Below are 23,799 nucleotides of genomic sequence, written 5' to 3'. Positions count from 1 at the left end.
GTCTGGCAATTCTATATGCAGGGTATCTTTATGGGCAATGGGCATTTGCCATGTGGCGAAGGCCCACCTCAGGACAAAAAACACAGAGTAATCAGAAATAACTCTCTATGATCCTGTCATGTCTATTCAAGGCAGTTGTAACCAACCTGCATTGTATTATTTGATTTTTAAAAATATATTTTTATTGATTTCAGAGAGGAAGGAAGAGGGAAAGACAGGTAGAAACATCAATGATGAGAGAGAATCACCGATCAGCTGCCTCCCGCATGCCCCCCCACCGGGGATCGAGCCCGCAACCCGGACATGCACCCCTAACTGGAATCGAACCCGGGACCCTTCAGTCTGCAGGCAGACGCTCTATCCACTGAGCCAAATCGGCTAGGGCTGTATTGTTTGATTTTAAAAGTTTTTAAGAGAATGCTATAAAATAAGTTAATTCTTACTAACCAGAGTCTTTTGTAGAAAAGACATATTCCTCTCTAAGGTATACATTGTTTTTACAGGGAAAGTTTGGCCTCAACCTTCCCAGCCTGCAGATCATTTCTTCTTAGGACAGAAGTTTGTGTCATTGAGACTCAGCTGCAAATTCATCCTATTACTCACCTAACGATGAGATTTTTTTAAAAAAATATTTTTTATTGATTTTTTTTACAGAGAGGAAGGGAGACGGATAGAGAGTTAGAAACATCGATTCAGCTGCCTCCTGCACACTCCCCACTGGGGATGTGCCTGCAACCAAGGTACATGCCCTTGACCGGAATCGAACCTGGGACCCTTCTGTCCGCAGGCCAACACTCTATCCACTGAGCCAAACCACTTAGGGCACGATGAGATTTTTAAGATAGGAGTAGAGCTGCATGTCTATTTCAGTTGTCAAACCATGGAGCGAAATTTTTATTGAATGGAAAACTCTTGTTTTACTAGTCAGGTTGGAATTTAGCCGGTGAAGCTATCTCTGGCAGAAGCATTTCTGCTTAGTTTGATTTCGTTGAGACTCCCACAAAGCGAGGCTTTTGCGTCAATCAGACACATGGAATGCTCATTGTTTTTGCAGAAAGACAAGGATTGGAGTTTTAAGTTATTAACTTGTGTACAAGTCCTTGGGAACTCGAGCACCCAAACTTGCAGTTAGTGAGTCTCATGCCAAGTTTCCCTGCTGTGTTTCTCGTTTACATATGGAATGTCCATTGGTGTAGGCCTTAAAGAGGCCGCCAGTAGAAATGTTTGATTGTTAAACAATGTGTTTCTGTGGAAACCATGTTTCCATCTGAGTTCCACAGGAGAAAAGAGGTGAATAAGGTCCTATTTTAGTTCTATTTATAAATATGTTTACTTCAAGAGGGTTTGCATCTGGGTTGGCGATATTTTTATGGGATGTACAAACCTATAAACTTAGACGTAAGGAAGGGGGAAGTAGGAAGTTATTGTTTAATGGATGTGGAGTTTCAGTTTGGAAGATGAAAAAGTTCCCAAGATAGATGGTGGTGATGGTTACCCAACATGATGAATACACTTAATGCCACCAAAGGCACTTACATGTCTAAACTGGTCAATTTTATGTTTTATACTAGTGGCCCGGTGCACAAAATTCGTGCATGGGGGCGGGGTGTCCATCAGCCCGGCCTGCACCCTCTCCAATCTGTGACCCCTCGAAGGATGTCCTACTGCCAGTTTACAGGGATCGGGCCTAAACCAGCAGTCGGACATCCCTCTTGCAATCCGGGAATGCTGGCTCCTAACCACTCACCTGCCTGCCTGTCTGATTGGCCCTAACCACTCTGCCTGCTGGCCTGCTCGCCCCCAACTGCCCCCTGCCACCGGCCTGCTCGCTCCCAAATGACCCCCCCCCGCCAGCCTGATCATCCCCAACTGCCCCCCTGCTGGCCTGCTTGCCCCCATCTGCCCTCCCCACTGGCCTGTTCACCCCTACTGCCCCCACTGACGGCCTGCTCGCCCCCAACTGGCCCCCCTGCTGGTCTGCTCACCCCCAACTGCCCCTCCCCCTGCTGGCCTGATCACCCGCAATGGCCCCCCCCCCGCCATCCTGATCACCCCCAATGGCCCCGCCCCCCACCGGCCTGATCACCCACAACTGCTGTCCCATCCTGACCTGATCACCCACAACTGCCCTCCCGTCTTGGCCTCTGACTGCCTCTACCTCGGCCCCGCCACCATGGCTTTATCCAGAAGAACATCGGAAAGTCTCCTGGAAGGTCTCCCAGTCTAATTAGCATATTATCCTTTTATTAGTATAGATATCTGACTACAATAAAAAATAGATCAAAATATCAAAAGCTTTGTTTTTAGATATTTCAATTACATTGAAACATTTCCTGGGAAGCTCTCCTGTTAGGAGGGAAACACCACCCCAAATGTAGTAAGAGTCATTTTTCACTTTAGTCTCAGGGGAATTTTGGAATCACAGAAGACTGAGGTCCTCATAGATGCTACCTTGCCATTAGTACTCTGCAGCAGAGTTGGGAATTATTAATTCTCAACTAGTTGATCTTAATTGTCACTCAATTTGCAATCTTTAATGTAATTTTCCTGCAAACTGTTAATATTCCAGGGAACATGCTGTTGTGATTTATCCAACTATGGACTAGTTTATTTGGCCACAAATGACTAAAGCACAGCACGTGCAAAGGGAAGAGAAATGGTTTCAGATAGAACTGCTAATGATGTTTTTCTTTTTTAAAATGGGAAAAAGGGGGCTTAGGCGTGCAAGAAGGTATTTATTAACCCTTTGCACTTGCTTGCTTTTTTCTCGATTCCTTTATTCTACTCGGGATTTAATTTTTTAAATACAACAGATTTTACAAAATGCGGCAGTAGAATAAAAAACTGGAGTTTCGTTTCATACGAACTTATTTATTTGGATTTTTTTATATTTCAAATTATTGATACATTCAAAGAGTAATTTTAATCTCGACATCCGAGTGCAAAAGGTTAAACACTAGTAACAAGCAAGGAAATAGCAATAGAGCCCACAGTATTCATTACTGTAGCTGACAATGAACTTGGCCTGTTTCATGGTTCTCTGGGGCTTCCGCTGGCATCTCAGTGGATTGGGGGTGATTTGCCCAATTGGCAACTTGAGGGATCTGAACTTTGGTGGTCCTGCTTTTATAGGGTTGTAGTAGTCATCCATTGCTTTTGCATATGGGTATGGCAGCTGGAGAATTCACTCTGAAGGGTAAAATGTTCTATCCACGATCTTTCAAGTTCTTGTTTTTCTTTAACGACTAGGTCGGTCACCCTAGTCAACCCATAACTTACTGTTCCCCTAGAGCAGTGGTCGGCAAACTCATTAGGCAACAGAGCCAAATATCAACAGTACAGCGATTGAAATTTCTTTTGAGAGCCAACATTTTTAAACTTAAACGTCTTCTAACGCCACTTCTTCAAAATAGACTCGCCCAGGCCGTGGTATTTTGTGGAAGAGCCACACTCAAGGGGCCAAAGAGCCGCATGTGGCTCGCGAGCCGCGGTTTGCCGACCACTGCCCTAGAGAACCCCCCTTCCTCTTTCCTGTTGCATGGAGTCTAGAGTCCATATTCCTTGGTCTAAGGCTCAGCGGTCTTCCTGATCTGGCCCTGCCTCCTCTTGCTGTGCTTGCTCTTGTCTCTATGACCTCAGACCCTGTTAAATGAACTGTCTGTCCCTCCAGCTCCCTGATCCAGCCAAGCTCTCGCTCTCTGGCAGCCTTCTCCTCTACATGCCCCTTCCCACCTTGTGTGACCTTTAACTCATTCATTGTTTTAGTTTCCACTGAAGAGCGTATCCCTTGTGTATCTTTCTCTGTCCAGTTCCCTCCACCCCACTGTTCCCTTCAGCACTGCCACAGTTCCTTTCATGCTTGGTGTTTCCATTGCCCCCGCTTGTTCACTCATGCATCTGTCCGTGTCCTACACCAGGCTTCCTGAGGGACAGGCCACTGTTGGACGTATTCTGTGCCTCATTCACGGCCCTGAGTGCCTCCCTCACTCCATAACGTAGGGGTTCTCCTCTGTTTTGGTTGTTACGTGAGTGATAATATAGCAGGTGACAAAGACTTGAATTAAGGAATGAAGCAAGACCACCTTGTATTGTGATGGCTTCTATCACACTTGCACTGCCTCGTAGTGTGATTGACCTCTGTTTAATATGTTTTATTGATTTTTTTACAGAGAGGAAGGGGGAGGGATAGTTAGAAACATCCATGAGAGAGAAACATCCATTAGCTGCCTCCTGCACACGCCCTAATGGGGATGTGCCCGCAACCAAGGTACATGCCCTTGACCGGAATCGAACCTGGGACCCTTCAGTCCGCAGGCTGACGCTCTAGCCGCTGAGCCAAACCAGTCAGGGCCTAACCTCTGTTTAAACGTAAGCTTCCAGCCCGGCCAGTGTGGCTCAGTGGTTGAGCATAGACTTATGCACTAGGACCGTGGTCCGCAAACTGCGGCTAGCAAGCCACATGCGGCTCTTTGGTCCCTTGAGTGTGGCTCTTCCACAAAATACCACGGCCTGGGCGAGTCTATTTTGAAGAAGTGGCATTAGAAGAAGTTTAAGTTTAAAAAATGTGGCTCTCCAAAGAAATGTCAATCGTACTGTTGATATTTGGCTCTGTTGACTAATGAGTTTGCCGACCACTGCCTAGGAGATCACGGTATACTCCAGGTCAGGGCTCCATTCCGATTAGGGGCGTGCAGGAGGCAGCCTATCAATGATTCTCATCATTTTTCTTTTTCTTTTTTTTAAAATATATTTTATTGATTTTTTTACAGAGAGGAAGGTAGAGGGATAGAGAGCTAGAAACATCGATCAGCTGCCTCCTGCACCCCCCCCCCCCCCCCCACTGGGGACATGCCTGCAACCAAGGTACATGCCCTTGACCGGAATCGAACCTGGGACCTTTCAGTCCGCAGGCCGAGGCTCTATCCACTGAGCCAAACCTGTTTAGGCAATTCTCATCATTGATGTTTCTCTCTCTCTCCCTTCCTCTCTGAAATCAAAATACATATTTTAAAAAACAGTCAGCTTCCTCCTAGAGTGGAGGGCAGGGCAGGGCCAGTGTCTGAGCCATCCTGCTCTCCACAGGGCGCGAGCAGGGCAGACGCCCGGTCCAGCGATTGCCCAGGGCCGAGGGATCCCTGGAAAGAGAGCAGCGCCAGGGACTCCGCACCTAGGTGCTGCCCGAGCCACGGGAGGGCGGGACTTCCGGTCCCGTTGGCCAAGCTTTCCGGCGCGAGGCGGAAGCCGGGCTCCGGTCCGGGTCCCGAGCCGAGCGCCCGGCACTGCGTCCTCAGTGGACGTTTCCCCGGCCCCGCAGCCGCCGCGCACCGCGGAGGGGAGACCCGGTAGGGACCGCAGCGTCCGGGGCCCCCGCGCGGTGGAGGGAGCACCGGGCCTCCCGGTTTGAGGGAGGGGACCGTGACCCGGGGACCGGGACGGGGGAGCCCGCGGGGTAGCGGGCAGGGGCTGGGCTGGGAGGCCGGGGGCGGGGAGGGCGGGGAGGGGAGGGGGCCGGGGCCGGGATGCGAGGGGCGGGGAGGGCGGGGACCCGGGCGGGGATGCCGCCGTGGGGAGAGCGTTCCGCGTGGGGGAGTGTCCCGGGCTTGGCTGGTGGTGCGGGCGGCGCGCGGTGGCCCAGGTGGGCTGGCCGGGGCGGGATGGAGAGGAGGGGTCGGCCCTGCGAGGGGCGTTCCCCGGGGGAGGACCCCTGACCTAACGGGTCGGAAAGACGGTCAGGCACCTACTGGTATGGGAGGCTGAACTGGCATCCTGCATTTTCAATGAATGCTGGCTGTGCGTGTGCATGTGTGCATGTGTGTGCGGGTGTGTGAGAGGGCGAGGGTGTATGTGTCCCAGGAAAATAGTTCACATTCCTCGGGAAGCGTGAACCCTCCTTCATTCAGGTTCCAACGTAAGCTGCCTGTTTTTGTCCAACAGACACGGCTCTTTATCAAAGTTGTTGCCTACGAGCGAGCCCACCAGAGCTTTCCTCTGCAGTCTCGTCCACCCTGCGGAGCGTGGGCTGTCTGGTTGCCTTTGTTGTGGAAATGAACTTTTAAGTGCATTTAGAATGAGGGTGATAATTACAGGGAAAACCCAGCTGTCAAACCGTTTGCAGTTACAGTTCATTGTTTTTTGTTTTTTTTGTTTTTTTTTTTCCTGCCAGACTTGCTCACACTAAATACTAAAAGTTACCTCTGTTGGGTTTAGTTTTTCGGTTTAACCCGCCAGGGCAATTTTAGATTAGGGTGCAATTACTGAATTACTTCAGCACGTACTGTTACTTTTTATTTCTGCTACAAGGAAATAAAATCTATTTGCCATCAGCAGTATTTAAAAAAATGCATCGGTAGCCCAAGATTTGTTGTTATGCACACGTGGACCCGTGTAGTTTTCCCTAATGGGCTTGTTTTTAATCATTATCGGAGGTAATTGCAATTATCGTCTACATTATATTTGTTTTATTGGCTGCAATTAATACGCACTTCCTAGTCTACATCATACAGTGTCTCACTTCAGTGTGATTACAAAGGCTCTCTTAGCTTCAAGTAGATGGTAAGTGAATTGTTTGCCATTAGCTGGGCAGGGGAGCTGGGGAGAGCTGTAGCATTGTCATTGGTGGAGAGTGATACCAGATGATGGTTTTGCTTCTTTCCAGAGTTTCATATTTCCAGTGTTAAACTTTATTATTTTTAAAATTACTGTATTGGTGCAGCTCATTTTTAATCTGATTTGGTCCTCTGACTTGCACGGATTCACATAAACTGGAACATTTTCTATTCGTTGGTGCCATGGTGTCTTGCTAGCTTGTAAATTCTTTTCCCGCAGCTTTTGGAGGTATAATTGACAAATAAAAATTGTATATGTTTAAGGTGTAGAATGTGATGATTTGATATACATATACATTTTGAAATGATTACCACAATCAAGCTAAACAACAGATCATAACGTCACGTTGTTACCATTTTATTTCTTTTTTGAGAACACTTAGGATATACTCTCTTCCAGATTTCAGATGTACAGTATTATTAGCTGTAGCTTATAAACTCTTGAAAAGAATCCGTGCTTGAGTTTCTTATAAATTCTTAAAGCTTGTGTTGAGTCAGGGCTGCCTTTGGATTGATTGTAGCTAAGTAGCTAATGCTCCTTGTGGGGCTGAATGCTCTTTGTAGGGCTTAATGGCAGATCATCTCCAGATTCTGTTTATACAGCGTCTCCTGCAGAAAAGGGTCATCAGTGATGGTTCCTTGGACCTGGTACCCTCACTCCCTGGGAGACCCAAGAATTACTTACAGGCTTTTCCAGGGTTTGTAGTGGGTTTTCCGCTCCCTACCACACACTTTTACATGAGCGTCTCTGAAGAACAGAAAAACACAAATCATTGTAATTACATACCTGCGTCTCTCCTAGCCCTCACAATGAAACGTCACACTCACAACTAGAAGAGTTGAAAACATGCTTGATAGAAACTATCTGGGACTTGCCATTTCTTATGTTTATATGATGTTGCTTTGGAGTTTAGCCTTTGAACTGTATATGAACTCTCATCTATACTCTAAAGACTTTTAAAAACTGCCAAGAACTATAAAAAAGAAAAAAAAAAAAGACCTATAGAGGGAAACGATCATTAATGTTCTTGGAAACTAGCCTTGCCAATGGCCTTAGTCCATTGTTATTATTATATAGATGTATAATTATGTATAGATTATATATAGACAGACATAGATTGTATGCAGAGATTATTTCCATTTTTAGCCAATGTCAGACCTTTAAAACCCAAACCAATAGACCATTTTTAAAGCCTTGGTTCAAATCTTAGTTCTTCATCTCCGGATTTTTGAAGTTAAAATTGCCAGTAGCGAAGTCTAGCTTAGAAGAAAGTCTATTAGTTGGTGAGATGGATGCTGCGTTTAGTGGGTAGTGAATGGGAAGTTAGACCTGCAGGAGTTGGGTTTTCATTCAGTTAGCACCATCCTGGTAGAGGACTAGAAGGAGCCCTAAACTGAGTGTTGGGATACCTGGGTTCTAGCAGTAGCCGTGCTGCTAATGGGCCATGTGATTGGATGAGGTGTTTGGCCCCTTAGTCTCAGCAACTGCCTGTGAAAAGGACTGGATTCTATCATGTTCTGAATTTCCCCATTGTTACGGCAGTAGTATTCCTCTCTGCAGCTGCTTCATAATTTCTAGCTGTAGGAAGTCTTTCCCTAGGCTAAGAATGGCTAACTTATGGCCTCCAGGGCCCCTTTCAGCTCTGATAGTCTAAAACTGTGCTATCCAGCACAGCAGTCCCTTGCCCACAAAGCCGAGATACGACTGGCCCTTTACAAAAAAAAGTTTACAGATACCTGGTATCAGTAATATTTTTTAAAAATATATTTTAATTGATTTTTAGAGAGAGAGAGGGAGAGAGAGAAACATCGATGTGAGAGCAAAACATCAATAGACTGCCTCCTGCATGCCCCCCACTGGGGATCGAGCTGTAACCTGGACATGTGCCCTAACCAGGAATCGAACTGACAACTTCTTTGGTACATGGGATGATGCAGTCAGGGCAGTACTACTTTTTGAATGGAACCACAGTGTGATTTTAACAGATTGGCTCATGGAATCGTGGGGATTGGCAAGGCCATAATTTGCAGGGCAGGCCAGCAGGCTGGAAGGTCAGGCAAGAGTTTTGCTGCAGTCTTGAGGTGGAATTCCTTCTTTGGGACACCTTGGATTTTGCTCTTTTGGTCTACAACTCATTAAATGAGCCTCCCCGTCCCTGCCTCCCCCCCCCCCCCCCCCACACACACACACACATTCAAGGGTAATCTTTACTTAAAGTCAACTTATTGTACATTAACCACAAAATACCTTTACTGCAACCCCTAGATTAATGTTTGATTAAGTAACTGGGTATTATAATCTAGCCAAGTTAACACATAAGACTATCCACAGTTAGTATTTAAAACCCATTTGGTATATTAAACAACCATGTATATAAAATTCTGCATAGAGATTAGCAAATAGGAGAGTATTTATATTATCATCTTTAAGGGATTACCTGGGTTTTTCATTCATGTATCAAAGAGTAGAAAATGGACAATTTAATGAACCTTGTCACCCTTTGAAACTTAAGTTATTTTCTTTTTGTTTTTGTTTTTTTTATGTCATATTTTTTAAACTTAAGATGCCTTACATAATTTTAACATTGTATAATAATTTTTGTTCTTATAAGTTAATGCTCTTTGCTAATCTTTTTGCATAAAACATTCTTAGAGCTGGGGGTCAGTTTTCAGTATATGCGGTCTAATGCCCATCGTTTATGGTTGAGAAACTGGTCCCGGAAGGTGGAGTGATCTGCTCAGGTAATACCAGCGAGTGGAAGGACCAGGAGCAGAAGCCAGATCTGGTTTCCAGGCCAGTGCGCCCTCTGCTACAAGAGTGACTACAGTTAGGTGAAGGGGTCAAGGGCAGGCGTTCTGAAGAGAGGGTCATTTTGAGTTTCTATGGAAGGGATTGAGTATGAATTGATAGTTAAGAGAATGGAGGTGGTGTGCAGACCATTCAGTGACATGGTGGGGGCGAGAAACAGAGAGAAGTGGGTATGTCATAGGTATTTCCAAGTGGACAGCATATCCTATTGAGGGCACATGGTGACATGTGGTACCCAGAGGGCTTGAAGAGATCTGTCAGAATAAGCTAGCCATTGGATGATTCACGGGGGATATTCCAAAGGAACTTAAGTGGAGAGAATGCATGGACCAGGACAGGGACTGAGAGAGCTTGCTTGCTTGAGGAGTTAAGAATAAGAGAACCTACTGTGTTGAAACCCAAGTACTCCCAGTAAGCACATAGGGCCCGAATCGGGAAATCTAGAGGGAACTTTAGGGTTCTGTGGGGCACCGAGAAAACATTGTAGGGCGTAAATGGATCCTTTAGAAGGTTGCCAGGTTTTTGGCATGATCTGAGTTTACTTCCTTACCTGCAAAATAAGCATAATAATGCCCACCGCATGCAGTTGTTCTAGAAGTGTTTTATGGTCCATTTGTTGCACTTTAAACGTTTATGAAATGCGATCAGTGTATTAGTGAAAGTGTTTTTCCAAGGTACCAGAATTAACATCGCATCTAAAGTCGTAGATGCTTGTGACATGTGCTGCGTGGATAACAGCAATAGCAGAGAGGTGGCGGTGGGTGGAGGGGGCCACTCACATAAAAACTCATTTCTTTTGGAATTCGAAGCAGGAACTTTCCTCATATTACAGGCTGCTGCAGGGCAGGGCTAGGATCCAAGCTTTGATTAAAAGCACCCAAACTCTCTCTTTTCTTTACAACCACAGTTATTGCCAGCTGAAAAGTATAATGGAGAGTAATGATGAATGCATTTCCATCTGCTGCAAAAAAATGTTTTAGGCAGTTTCATTCTTTTACACCTAGATAAAAAGGCCGCTTTGAAATGAAGAGTAAATTAGTGGCTGCCAAATAAGTGGTTATTAGATTCCTGCTCGGGAAGCCTGTTTAGGTGATACTGATGGGGGCAGCTGCCAGTTAACAGTTCCGTCTGAAATACTTTCTCCCTGGGGTTGGGGGAGTGGGGTGGGGGTGGTAGAATTCGAGCACTTAGAGACTCTCTTTCCTTTTCATCCCCAACTTGTGGGTTTTAGATAGAGGTGTTACTTTCCCTGAGACCGCTCAGGTTTTCTCGGGCTGTCAAGGTCAAATGCAAACCAAACTTTTGGAATGATCTGCAGTAGATCCTTTTACTCATTGGGACGGGCGAGAACTAAGCTGGTTGGAATGGGCCGTGGCTCGCATGCCCTCCTTGCCAGCTGTGAGAGGGGCTATGGAATTGCTGGGCTTCCCCCAGAGTTGATGGGACTTGATGCTTTTTGACTTTAGTATGGTTTCATTACGGTTACCCCTCAAGATCACTTCAGCAGCAGTATACTATAGAAAAATGTAATCAGTCCCTTAATACTGGAACCTAATTATTAGTAATTAGAACTCTGGGCTCCAGTGAGCAGATGAGTACTTTTCAATGATTTTAAATTTGTGTTTGTTTGGTATGGGATCCAGGTTGTTGTATTTGCTGAATGTTGATGGGCATTAGGGTTATGTACTCCTATTAGGGAGTGAGTCACTAAAATATAATTTAATTTCTGTGCAGTGTGCTTTTTTATTATTAGTTGTTGTTAATCCTCACCCAAGGATAGTTCTTCATTGATTTTTAGAGAGAGTAGGGGAATGAGGGGAGACAGAGAGACAAACATCGATGTGAGAGAGACACATTGATTGGTTGCTCTCACCCATGCCCTGACCAGGACCAGGGATCAAGCCTGCAACCGAGGTATGTGCCCTTGACCGGAATCGAACCCGGAACCCTTCAGTCCATCGGCTGATACTCTATCTCTATCCACTGAGCCAAACCAGCCAGGACTAAGATGCTTTCTGATACTTCTGCTACTGTGGTGGTATAAAACAATTTTAGAAAGAGGATAATGATTACACGCTGGCTGACACGTATTAAGTACTTACTATGTGCCAGTTACTGTGCTAAGTGCTTCACATCTGTTCTATCTAATTTAATCCTCACTGTAATCCTATTAAGGGCCATTATTACGCCAACTTCACAGACACAGAAACTGAGGTAGATGGAGGCTAAATAACTTGGCCAAATGAACAGTAATTGGAGTTGGGGTTTGAATCCCGGCGACCTGACTTGGGGGCCAGAGCCCTTGCCTGCTCTGCTGCGCATCAAGCGGATGCCTCTGCTGCAGACATAGGCAGCTCCGTGGAAGGTTTCCACTCATAGAGCTCCCCCTGTCGCTCCCCATTAGCGGCTGTGTGTGCAGGCCCAGTTTCCATTTCTCTTCCAATAAAACTTCATCTTTAGGGTTAGTGGTTGCCAATTGGTTTCTTGCAAAACATTTTCAGCGCTTAGCGTTTCTGTCCCAGGTGAGAGGATGGGTCCGTCGGCTGACTCTGGCATCTGTGCTTTAAGGTCGGCGTGGTCAGATCTTTGTACTCGTAGAAGCGAGCAGTTAGAGCAGTCTGTACCTGGCGTTATAGTGTCACTTGAACTTTATTTTAGGCACATATGGAAATTAATTTTTATTTTACAAAATATGCAGATGGAGACATTCTGAAAGCAGCCTGGTGTAGAGGAGGAAAATCCACTCAGAATTTAAAATGGGCCATGGAGAATTAGAAAAGGGGGTGAGGGCATGGATCATCCATATGTGGGTTGTTGAATTCAAAGTTTCTCACCTTTTCCCTCCTTAGAGTTAACCTTAGCATAGCATTATTGGGAAATGCTTGACTTTCTAAACTTGAACTGAACACTTTAAGTTTCGGAGCACAATTTCTAAACCCATGAAATAATCTTCACACAGCATGATTTTATTTTATTTGTACTTTGGGATTACACACTCGTTCCTAATTTTCACAGGTTTGAATTAACTGAAGTGAGTTACACATCTTTGAGGTGACATAATTCATAGTCTTTTTCTCCTAGAAAGTTTGGGGTTGGAGGGATAGGCAGCTACCTAATAAAGCAGCGACTGGGTTTTCTTTTGTTTTTAAACATGCTTTTATTGATTTTAGAGAGACGGGGGGAGAGAGAGAAAGAGAACGAGAGAGAGAGAGAGAGAGAGAGAAACATCCAACGGTTGTCTCCTGCCTGCCCCCTACTGAGGATCAAGCCGCAACCCAGGCATGTGCCCTGACCTGGAATCGAATTAGTGACCTCTTGGTGCACGGGATGACACAGCCACACCAGCCAAGGTACAACTGGATTTTCTTTATCTTATTTGAAGTGTTAACCTTTACATTTTGCTGTGGAAGGGGCATTGACTTCAGATTGAATTTAACCTGAAAACCTAAACACACATAGGCACACTTTTGCAATAGTAATGAGCTTTAGGTACTACACATAATATAATTTCATACGGAAGCTGTTTAGTCCTGATTAAGGGAGGGATGTATAGAAAGCCAAGGAGACAAGGATGGCTGAATTCTGTGTAATAGTCATGGTTGAACTAGTCTAACTCAGCAATCTAAAACAGTGCCTGTTTCTCAGTGAACACTTCACTGTCATGAAAAGAGGGGGAAGGAAATGGTATTTTGCAGATCTGTGTGCCAGGGGCTGTGCTAAGATCCTGGCTTGCATGCTAAGATCCTGGGCTAACCATCTCTTTTTTATTAAGACGAGGAAACTGATATTTCCTCATCTTTAAAAGCAATGGAAAAATATATCCTCGGCTGAGGATTTAAAAAAAAAAGTGATGGTAAACCTTCTTTAGGTTATATTTGTAAGGATATAGGTTATAGAAACATATAAACCCTGTTACTAGTAAAAGTTCATTGAAATTTGTCAATACCCTTGACACTCATGATATGTTCAGCATCATGTTATCAGTTACATTCCAGTTATGTTAAAATATTGTATGTAACTGAAATAAACAAATTTTCTTGTCAATTACATTATAATGACCTCTCCTGGGATCTCTAACCATGACCATTTAGAAGTCTTTTGTCATTCACAGACAGTTGTTTTTCACTCCTAATTCTTTTCTGAAAGTGTTTACAATCAGCTTGAGGCGAGAATGTTCAGTGAGGCCATCACTTGAGACCATGCCAATGGAGTGAGTAATTTTCTCAACTAATGAAGAAGTTGATGGATTCATAGAACTGCTCACCAAGATCAAACAGAACAAGAATTAATTACACGAACTGATGAGGATGATTATAATTTTTAATGACTTTTTGTTTGAAACGTTGCTGGTTCTTTAATGTTTTGTTTTCCTCTTTTCTCTTAAGCTATCTATAATTTACAGCAATTTGGTAAAGTGTACCTTTGTGAACAAAGATGAAATAATTTTCTCCCTATGTGATCCCTCCAGAATTCAGAAAATCTTATTGAGTAATTTTATTTTCATGGCAATATAGCTATTTACATAAGTCCAACAAGAATCCGTTTTCTGCCTTAGTCAGTTAGGCTCAGTGGATAGAGCGTTGTTGGCCTGTGGACCGAAGGGTCCTGTGTTCAGTTGCAGGGCATATACCTTGGTTGGAGGCTCGATCCCCAGCCTTGTCAGGGTGGTTGCAGGAAGCAATCAGTCGATGTGTCTCTCTCACATCAATGTTTCTTTCTCTCAGTCTCCCTCTCCCTTTCACTCTCTCTGAAAATCAATGGGAAAATATCCTCGGGTGAGGATTAACAACAACAACAACAAATAAAGAACCCGTTTTCTTTGTAACTGGACATAATCGAAAACATTGGTTATACTACTAAGGCTTTGACTGGAATGTCCTATTTGAGAATGATGTATAAAATCAGATATGACCTTCCCCTGGAGCAAGTCAGAAGACCCTCATGTGAGAGGTGCCTTCCCTGAACCCAGAGAGAGGAGTACCCTTATCTCCAGATGGAGGGGTGTGGAGAGGACCGAGCAGACAGGCCTTGCTGAGTTCCCCAGGGTATTACTCTTAGCTTGTACTCCTTTTGTCTGTCATATTTTCCCATGATTCTCTACTCTTCATCAAACCTTAAAACACTCAGATTTAACCATTTCTTTGGTCTTCATTTCCTTAGGAAGTCTCCTGTCTCACAAAATTTATAAATAAATATGTATACTTTTCTCTTGTGAATCAGTTTTTTTTGTCATAGAGATCCGGCTGAGAACTTAGAAGGGTAGAAGGAAAATATACTTTTCCTCTCCTATGAGAAGCACCAAATCAGTAACTTCCCCCACCCCCAAACTTGAAGACTCCCTTATATTGACTGCCCTCTTGAGGAAGAAAAAGAAAAACAAATCTCCTAATGGGACATTAAGTGTTTTATCTTGCCTCATATTCTGAGATAAACAGGGTCCAGGGATGCCTTGATCTGGGCGTGGATGCCGTGTGCGAAGCTCAGATAAGAACAAGTACTCCACGAGGTTTACGCAGTGGGTGAATGACCACGAACACGTCAAACTTCTTCATATTGAAATTCGGCCAAGTTTGTTCTGAGGACTTCTTCAGGGGCTTCTGTAATCTTCAGAGAGATGATAAACACACCTCATCAGTCCTCTTTAAATTTTAGGCTCACATCCTGGCCAGTTCCTCAGTGGTTAGAGCATTGGCCCACCGACCGAAGGGTCCCGGGTGCCATTCCCGATCAAGGGCGCATACCTTGGTTGTAGGTTCAAATCCCCGGGCGGTAGGGGTGCAAACCAGAGGCAACCAATCTATGTGTCTCTCTCACATTGATGTTTCTCTCTCTCTTCCTTTCTCCCTTCTCCCTCCCCTCCACTGTCTCTCAAAAAAAAAAAATCAATGGAAAAAATATACTCAGGTGAGGCTAAAAAAAATTAGGCTCAAAAGGAGTTTTGATAAGAGAAGTTTTCCTCATGTGTCTTTTAATGCATTTTTAAGTGAAAAATCATGCATGATAAAAATAGTATATGTACTGTATTTTACTTACTCTTCTTGTTTAGAGTATATATTAGGAGGGCATCTAGAATAGAAAATAACTTTAAAGCATGCTTCCTCTGTTCTTTCTTTGATGTAATCTTGTAATATGATTACCTACATACGGTGTGATTTTCCTTTGCTCACTAGATAAACACTGTTAAAAATAATATCTTAATCGAAAAGGCGCTTAACCCATCTATTTTTTAATGTGTTGAGGTTAATGTTTTATCAAGTTATTCAATCTGTAGCAGGCAGTCTTAATGTAGTGGTTTTTGGCAGAGGTTGTCAATGAGCTCTAATGGAGGAGATGAGCATTTGAGGGGAACAATTGCTTGCTTTGTAAGCGGTGATGTTGAGCAATGACTAAGTACATTCATTTGCACAGCCAATGTAAACTCCAGACAGAGTCCCCGGCCTTCTCCTCAAGTGGGTCATGTGAGTCGGTGTTTATCACCGACTTGAATAGCTTCAAGTCTTACAAACCACACAACTTGACCATGAAACCAAGCAGCTGTTTCAAAGGACTCTTTGCAGGCCGATTTTATTTTTTATTTTTGGGGTCACTGCAATGAAAAGAAGATTGTGCAATTTGTGTATGCTTATTGGGACTTCCCTCCCTCCCTCCCTTCCTTTCTTCCTCCCTTTGGCCTCTTTAAATCAAATTTCAGTGCAGAGATTTCTGCAGTACATTTGGTTGGTCCTCTCCACACGGTGCCTTCCATCAGCAGTTGGCTTTGGGCTAAGGCTCACAGGCCATTGCGTTTAAAAAAGTCAAATTGTGTGCCTGGTACTTGGTGACTGTCTTTCGGAAATGACAGTAGGTGAGATTGTAACCTCTATTTTTGAAAAATATATTTTATTGATTTTTTTACAGAGAGGAGGGGAGAGGGATAGAGAGTTAGAAACATCGATGAGAGAGAAACATCGATCAGCTGCCTTCTGCACATCCCCTACTGGGGATGTGCCCACAACCAAGGTACATGCCCTTGACCGGAATCGAACCTGGGACCCTTCAGTCTGCAGGCCTGATGCTCTATCCACTGAGCCAAACCAGTTCAGGCTGTAACCTCTATTTTATTTAGATCTTCTTGCTGCTTTTGTTTTAGGGTTAGTGGGGAAGGAGCCTAATCCCTAAAGAACAGTATCTAAGTTTTCAAAGAACTTGCAAAGGTGGGTTAAGTGGCGCCTATGACTGATGGGCCTTTGGGATTTCGATGCTTGCGTTGTTTTCAACATGTGGTTACTATTAAAATTATTCCTGGGTCCTATCTTTCCTTTACAGGATGTGTGTACATGTTAGTTGTATAGAACCTTTAATATGCTGACCTCCATTTGTGCTAATGTGAAATGCTTCTCTGATGATTCTCTTCTTAAAAACTGGGCTGTTTCAACATGGAGAATGTCAGCATTATTATCTGGGTAGAGCTACGCCTCCAGGTTAAGTACCGCTCGGTTTGGCTGTTGTATGTGTGCACACATATGGAATTATGATTTTAAGTTAGGCAATGATGTAAAAAAGTGGGGAGATTATTTCAGAGGCAATAAGTAGTTTATTTATTTTTTAAATCTCTTTAAAAAATTGATTTTAGGGAGAAAGGAAGGGAGAAGGGATAGAGAGATAGAAACATCAATTGGCTGCCTCCTGCATGGAAGGAGCCCGCAATATGGGCATGTGCCCTGACCAGGAATCGAGCCAGTACCTCTGGGTTCATGGATCAGTGCTCCACCACTGAGCCACATTGGCCAGGCAATAAGTTTATTTTTGGATAATAAAGGTATCTTAAATCAACAAATACATTCTAAATGTCCATGATGTATGTAGAACTATGTTTGATGCTGGAGAATTTATAAACACCTGTAAGTTCTTACCTCTTATCCTTGAAGACCCTACATCCTATAATTGCTGAATGCAGTGTTGTAGTAGTTCAGATGAGGGAGATATTCTCACAGGACAAAGAGAGTAGAGAAAACTTCATGGACATCATGATCTGGGTTGAAACTCGAAGATAAGGAGACATAGTGTAGAGGAGGAAACACCCAGCAGAGGGAGCCTGAGTGAAGGTGGGACTCTCGGGGTGTGTTGGAGGGACCAGTTTGGCTGTAGAATGTGGCACAGGTGAGGGCCTAGGGGAAGACCAGCTTGGGGCTAGGACTTGGAGGACTTGAGTGCCATCCCGAGGAGACTCTACACCTTGTGAAACAGTGAGATTCATTCATTTGTTGAACCAATTGAATGTTTATAGTGTGCCAAGTGCCAACGAGGCAGAAGAGTCTAGTGGGTAAGGGCAAGGCCCTAGAGCCTCTAAACTCCCGGCCGGAGTCCTGACCAACTACTTGGTGGCTCAGTGAGCTTGTGCACAATTCTCACCCTCTGGCGGGGCTAGACTTATCTGTGATGACCGATTTGTCAGATCACCAAGTCATTGATTCTTAGCAAATTTTCTAATGTTTAAGGTCTTAATAAGAACTTCCACTTTCTGGTTCCTGATCAGAAGATATATAGAAAACTATTATTACTAACAAAAATTTTAGTATTTCACTTCGTAGTTTTTTCAGTTGAGACTCTTTTATTTTTATTTTTTATTTTTATTTTTTTTGCTTTCATTTCATTTTATTTTATTTTATTTTATTTTATTTTTAAATTTCTTTATTGATTAAGGTGTCACATATTTGTCCTCATCCCCCCATTCCCATCCCACCCCTCTCCCCACGCATGTCCCAATCCCCTGTTGAACTTAACCGTTGGATAGGCTTATATGCATGCATACAGGTCCTTAGGTTGAACTCTCCCCCTCCCCCCACCCTCCCCCTACCCTCCCTTATCCTCCCTCTGAGGCCCGATAGTCCGATCGATGCCTCCTTGCTTCTGGTTCTGTTCTTGTTCCTCAGTCTATGTTGTTCATCATTTCCCCTAGATGAGCGAGATCATATGTCACTAGATATATACTAATAAGAACTGAATGTGAGACGAGCAATAATAGTTATGCTGACAGGCAAATGAATCAATCTGTAGCGAGCTTCCCCCTGGACCAACAGTTCTTTTGAGACCCAATTTCGATGTCCAGTAGTTCCTTATGTGTACATGTCAGCACTGACCCCTCAGCTCTGGATGGTGGACAAATGGTGGTAATGGAGGTCCGACTCCCTCTGGTTTGGTCTCGGCCGAACCCAGGGGCACGGCGTCACCCGGACTAAGGGGCACGTGGCCTCACCCATACCCAAGGGGCGCGTGGTCTCACCCGGGCCTGGGACCCAGCCTCACCCGGATGGATCCAGGGGTGCACGGCCTCACCCGGACCCAGGATCTGGCTTCACCCGTACCCAGGGACGCTTGGCCTCTCCCAGACCCAGGGGCACGTGGCCTCACCCGGGCTTAGTTGCACAATGCCTCACCTGGATCCAGGGACACATGGTCTCACCCGGATCCAGGGACGCTTGGCCTCTCCCAGACCCAGGGCCACTTGGGCTCACCCGGGCCTAGGTGCACGAGGCCTCATCCGGATCCAGGGACGCATGGTCTCACCCAGACCCAGGGACGCTTGCCCTCTCCCAGACCCAGGGGCACGTGGCCTCACCCGGGCCTAGGTGCACGAGGCCTCACCCGGATCCAGGGACACATGGTCTCACCCAGACCCAGGAACGTTTGGCCACTCCCAGACCCAGGGCCACTTGGGCTCACCCGGGCCTAGGTGTACGAGGCCTCACCCGGATCCAGGGACACATGGTCTCACCCGGACCCAGGGACGCTTGGCCTCTCCCAGACCCAGGGCCACTTGGGCTCACCCGGGCCTAGGTGCACGAGGCCTCATCCGGATCCAGGGACGCATGGTCTCACCCGGATCCAGGGACGCGTGGCCTCTCCCAGACCCAGGGGCACGTGGCCTCACCCGGGCCTAGGTGCACGAGGCCTCACCCGGATCCAGGGACACATGGTCTCACCCGGACCCAGGGACAGTTGAGACTCTTTTAAATGGAGGATTGTTTTAGCTATTTTTTATTTCTTTTGGCTACTGTTGATTTTAAGTTAGATTTAAAATGAAAATAAAGTTTTTGAGTTTAATTTAAGTAAGTTAAAAATAAAATCCAAAAGCACTCCAAAGGAATCACAGTAGTCTTGCCTCCAACCTGTGGGCAAGACTGTCAGGGTTCTGTGTGTGACAGCCCCACCTGTACCACATGGGGCGGGGAATGGTTTTCACAGAGATGAGATGAATGATGTTTATTCCTTTGGTCTTTGCTGTTGTTTTCTTACTCAGAAAAGGGAGTTTGGAAAGCATTGTGGTAAGGGTAGGCGAGGTCAAGTCTCTTGGACAACCTCACAGGAAGTCACATCAGTGTGGCAGACATGGGGGTATTGAGTGGGTCCTTCCAGATCTCCGCTTTTTTGTTCAAGGTCACTCCTTGGTCTTGGGCCGTGGTCGGCAAACTGCGGCTCGTGAGCCACACGCGGCTCTTTGGCCCCTTGAGTGTGGCTCTTCCACAAAATACCACGGCCTGGGCGAGTCTATGTTGAAGAAGTGGCGTTAGAAGAAGTTTAAGTTGAAAAAATGTGGCTCTCAAAAGAAATTTCAGTCGTTGTGCTGTTGATATTTGGCTCTGTTGACTAATGAGTTTGCCGACCACTGGTCTTGGGTTGATGGCATTTAACATTGGATGTCCCACAGCTACCCTCCAGTACTCGCTGCTTTTTCACCCTGAATTGCCTTTCGGTCTCTGATTTTAGAGACCAAACATGGACAGCTTAGTTCCATATTCAGACTGTGTGGCGAGACTCGTATTGGAGAGTGGGGAGTGGGTTTGGCCTGAGGACAAGGGACCAGGGAAGGCCCAGGCCTGCTGCTGCGCCTTGTTCCTCAGAATTTACGTCCCTTTAGTGGCTGACCGCTGCTTTGCCACGACTGTGTGAAACTTCCGTGTGATGTATGGGTTCCGAAGCGTGCATTTCAGATGTTAGGAATTGAGCTCTAAATTCACTTGACAGAAACCAGACTCATTGTTCCTCCGAGACCCTGGGTGTAGCGGAATTGGAGCCAGAAGACCTGGGCTGGACGCCTGGCTCCTCCTCGATTATGTGTGTCACTCTGAGCAAGAAATAGAGTTTTTCTTAATCTGTTTTCTCTTTAACATCCAGGGAGGGATAGTTCTTCCTGTCGCTGGTTGTTGCAATGAGACTTGAATAAGATGCTAAGAGAGCATTTTATAGCATCCTGAAGAGCTATTTAATGTCAGATGTAAGGGGTGGACTCTGTCTTTGGAGGCAGGCAGCGTGCCACAAGTACCCATGTGCTAAGGCTCAGATTTGAGGGCAGAACCCTGTTTGCTGCCCTACTGTGTACCCAACATCTTTATAGAACTGTGCTTACACATTTTCTTTATTTCTAAGTTTAAGAACTTTTCAGCATTTTTGGTCATTCACCAGCTTTCCTCAGATGTTTGATTGTTCCTTCCCCATCTCAGAATAAATGGTATAAGAAAGCATAGCGCCCTATTCTGTAGCTGGACAGATAAGCTACCCCTGTGGGCTAATAATCCCTAACAGTAAAGAGGCAGGAGGTGCAACAGCAGGCTTCTCTTGAGTTCTCTGTCTGCCTCAGATTAAAATCAACAAGATAGATGGGAATCTGGAGGACACAATACTGAAAAGAAAGATGTTTGGCGAGACTCTGTGGACCGACACAGGAATCCAGGCTTAGCAATTGAATGGAGAATCCAGAAGAGGAATTTGGTCTGGGTCCAGGGAAAGATAATGGGGCACATGAGGCCGTACCTTTGACATTCTGTCCCAGCCAGATAACGTGTACTCTTAAGCTTACACACCTGTAGCGTCCAGGCTGCACACTTTCAAAATGCTACCCTGTTGATATTTTTATATATGCAAATTAGCATTCGTGTACTGATAGATGATAGTTAAGACTTTATATATTTTAAGACAATGTCCTCTTTTTTTAAAGAAAATATTTTTATTGATTTCAGAGAGAAAGGGAGAGGAAGAGAGAGACAGAAACATCAGTGAGGAGAGAGAATCATTGATCTGGCTGCCTCCTGCACACCCACACTGAGGGATCGAGCCCACAACTGGGCATGTGCCCTGACAGGAGGTCAAACTGTGACCTCCGGGTTCATAGGTCAGTGCTCAACTAGTAGGAGAAATATACCCTTCAAGTTAATTTTTTTGAAAGTGAAGTATTTGACTCTTGGCTCTATTACACATGAGCTGAGTGATATTGGGCAAGTTACTCAACCTCTTTTGAATGTTCATTTTTTATTAGCTATAAAATGAAATAGTATCTTGCAGAGTTGTTGGAATGAAAGATAATATATGTAAGGTACCTACTACAGTATCAGGCACACAGTAGGGATTCAATTAATGATGGGTATTAGTTTTTTATCTTGTTTCCATGTGTAAGTATTTGTATATCATTGGCAATAAGTTCTACAGATATAATATGAGCATTCCAAATAGTGCCAGTCTTGTGAGTTTCATTATTTGTTTATAGACTAAATATATATTATGTTCCTTCATAGATTCCTGTGGGGCAGATACCATGTTCTGTTGAATTATATGCAATAACTCAAAAGACATTTATCAGTTGTCAGAAGCAGCTTCATTGGCAAAATTGTAATTTCACATTTGGAAAGGGTCACTTATTTTTAAATTTTACTTGGGTTATATTTGTGTCCTTGACAAGAAAATCAGTAGTCTTCATGAACTAAATTGGAGTAATTTGGGCTATAGGACATACCAATTATATCACATTCTCTCTGTACTGGGGTCCTCATCCCTCTCCACCTTCCCATCCCCTTCCTTACCATCTCCCTCCATCTTTGATAATGCAGACAAAACTGCTAACTGTACCCCAGTAACTGGTCTTTTTTTCTTCTTTTGAGAAATAGAACTCGTAGTCCCACCCCATGTTAGCTAACCCATGGCCACCCAACTACAGTGCATTTCCCAACCACGTACACTGAATGGAGCCCCGTGACTAAGCTGGGGCCCTGGGATGTCAAAGGAAGAGATGTGGGCAACGTCTGGGGTCATCTTCTTAAAGACCAAGGCGCTTGCCCTGGAGGTGCTTGTTTTCTTTCCCCCTCTGGCTGGGCAATGGCAAGAATGGAAGCAGCAGTCTTGGGCCCAGAGATGGACACTAAGTGATGGAGATGACAGCACAACCAGCTCTTCTGGGTCCCCTGGAGTAGAGCTCTTTGCCCACCCTAGATCACTCACTTACCCATGAACTGTTATGTGACAGATAAATAAACGTCTGTCTTTTAAAAAAATATATTTTATTGATTTTTTTACAGATAGGAAGGGAGATGGATAGAGTTAGAAACATTGATGAGAGAGAAACATTGATCAGCTGCCTTCTGCACACCTCCTACTGGGGCTGTGCCTGTAACCAAGGTACATGCCCTTGACCAGAATCGAACCCAGGACCTTTCAGTCCGGAGGCCGACGCTCTATCCACTGAGCCAAACCGGTTAGGGCTGAACGTCTATCCTATTGAAGCCCTGGTACATTTGTATTTATTTATTGCAGCTATTACAGTTTGTTGCAGTCTACCTAGTGGCCTAAACAAAACTCTAAAGAGTTGCGGGTTGTCTCCTGCATGGGAGGAAATATTTGCAAATCATATATCTGATAAGGAGTTGATATAAAAATATACATCAAGAACTCATACAAGTCAATAGCAAAAAACAATCTGATGAAAAAAGGGGCAGAGGATCCGAATACATTTTTCCAAAGATGCCTTACAGATGGCCAACAGGTATGCAAGAAGATGCTTAACGTCATTAATCAACAGGGAAACGCAAATCAAAAGCTAAATGATGTAGCACTTCATATCTGTTAGGATGGCTGTTATCAAAAAGACAAATAGCAAATGTTGACGAGGATGTGGAGGAAAGCGAACACTTGTGCATTGTTGGTGGGAATGTAAATTGGTTCAGCCGCTATGGAAAACGGTATGGAGGTTCTTCAAAAAATTAAAAGCAGGACTACCATATGATCTAGTAATTCCACTTCTGGGTATTTATCTGAAAACAAAGACATTAATCGAAAAGACATACGCACCCCATGTTTATTGTGGCATTGTTTACAATAGCCAAGATATGGGAACAACCTAAATGTTCACTGATGGATGAATGGATAAAGAAGATCACACACACACACACCACACAAAAGCCAAGAAGTGTCAAATCACAATAGCAATCAAAAAAGAGAAAAACGAAACAGTGCTGGAAAGGAAAGAGAGATTATTAGTGGTGGCTGTAGCAACCAAGATGGATAGATATCGGGGAGGTCTGAAAGCAGGGGCTGCCCCGCAGCAAAAGCAGATAAATGGTGTCACCATCATGGCTGCCT

At 44.7% G+C, this 23,799-nt stretch overlaps 1 protein-coding gene across 1 annotated transcript in view; it reads left to right on the top strand.

The window, feature by feature from the left end:
• The first annotated feature begins 5,224 nt into the window (after window positions 1-5,224).
• The window catches only part of DISP1 (dispatched RND transporter family member 1), a 117,769-nt gene continuing 99,194 nt past the window's right edge, over window positions 5,225-23,799 (top strand). The window contains exon 1 of the mRNA XM_054712963.1: window positions 5,225-5,342. The gene's annotated coding sequence lies outside the window, so the exon portion shown is untranslated. The remainder of the gene's footprint in view (window positions 5,343-23,799) is intronic.

Source organism: Eptesicus fuscus, chromosome 24, assembly GCF_027574615.1.
Source record: "Eptesicus fuscus isolate TK198812 chromosome 24, DD_ASM_mEF_20220401, whole genome shotgun sequence".
Classification (NCBI taxonomy): domain Eukaryota; kingdom Metazoa; phylum Chordata; class Mammalia; order Chiroptera; family Vespertilionidae; genus Eptesicus; species Eptesicus fuscus.
The sequence above is the reverse complement of the archived record's forward strand: the minus strand, read 5'-3'. Positions and strand labels throughout refer to the sequence as shown.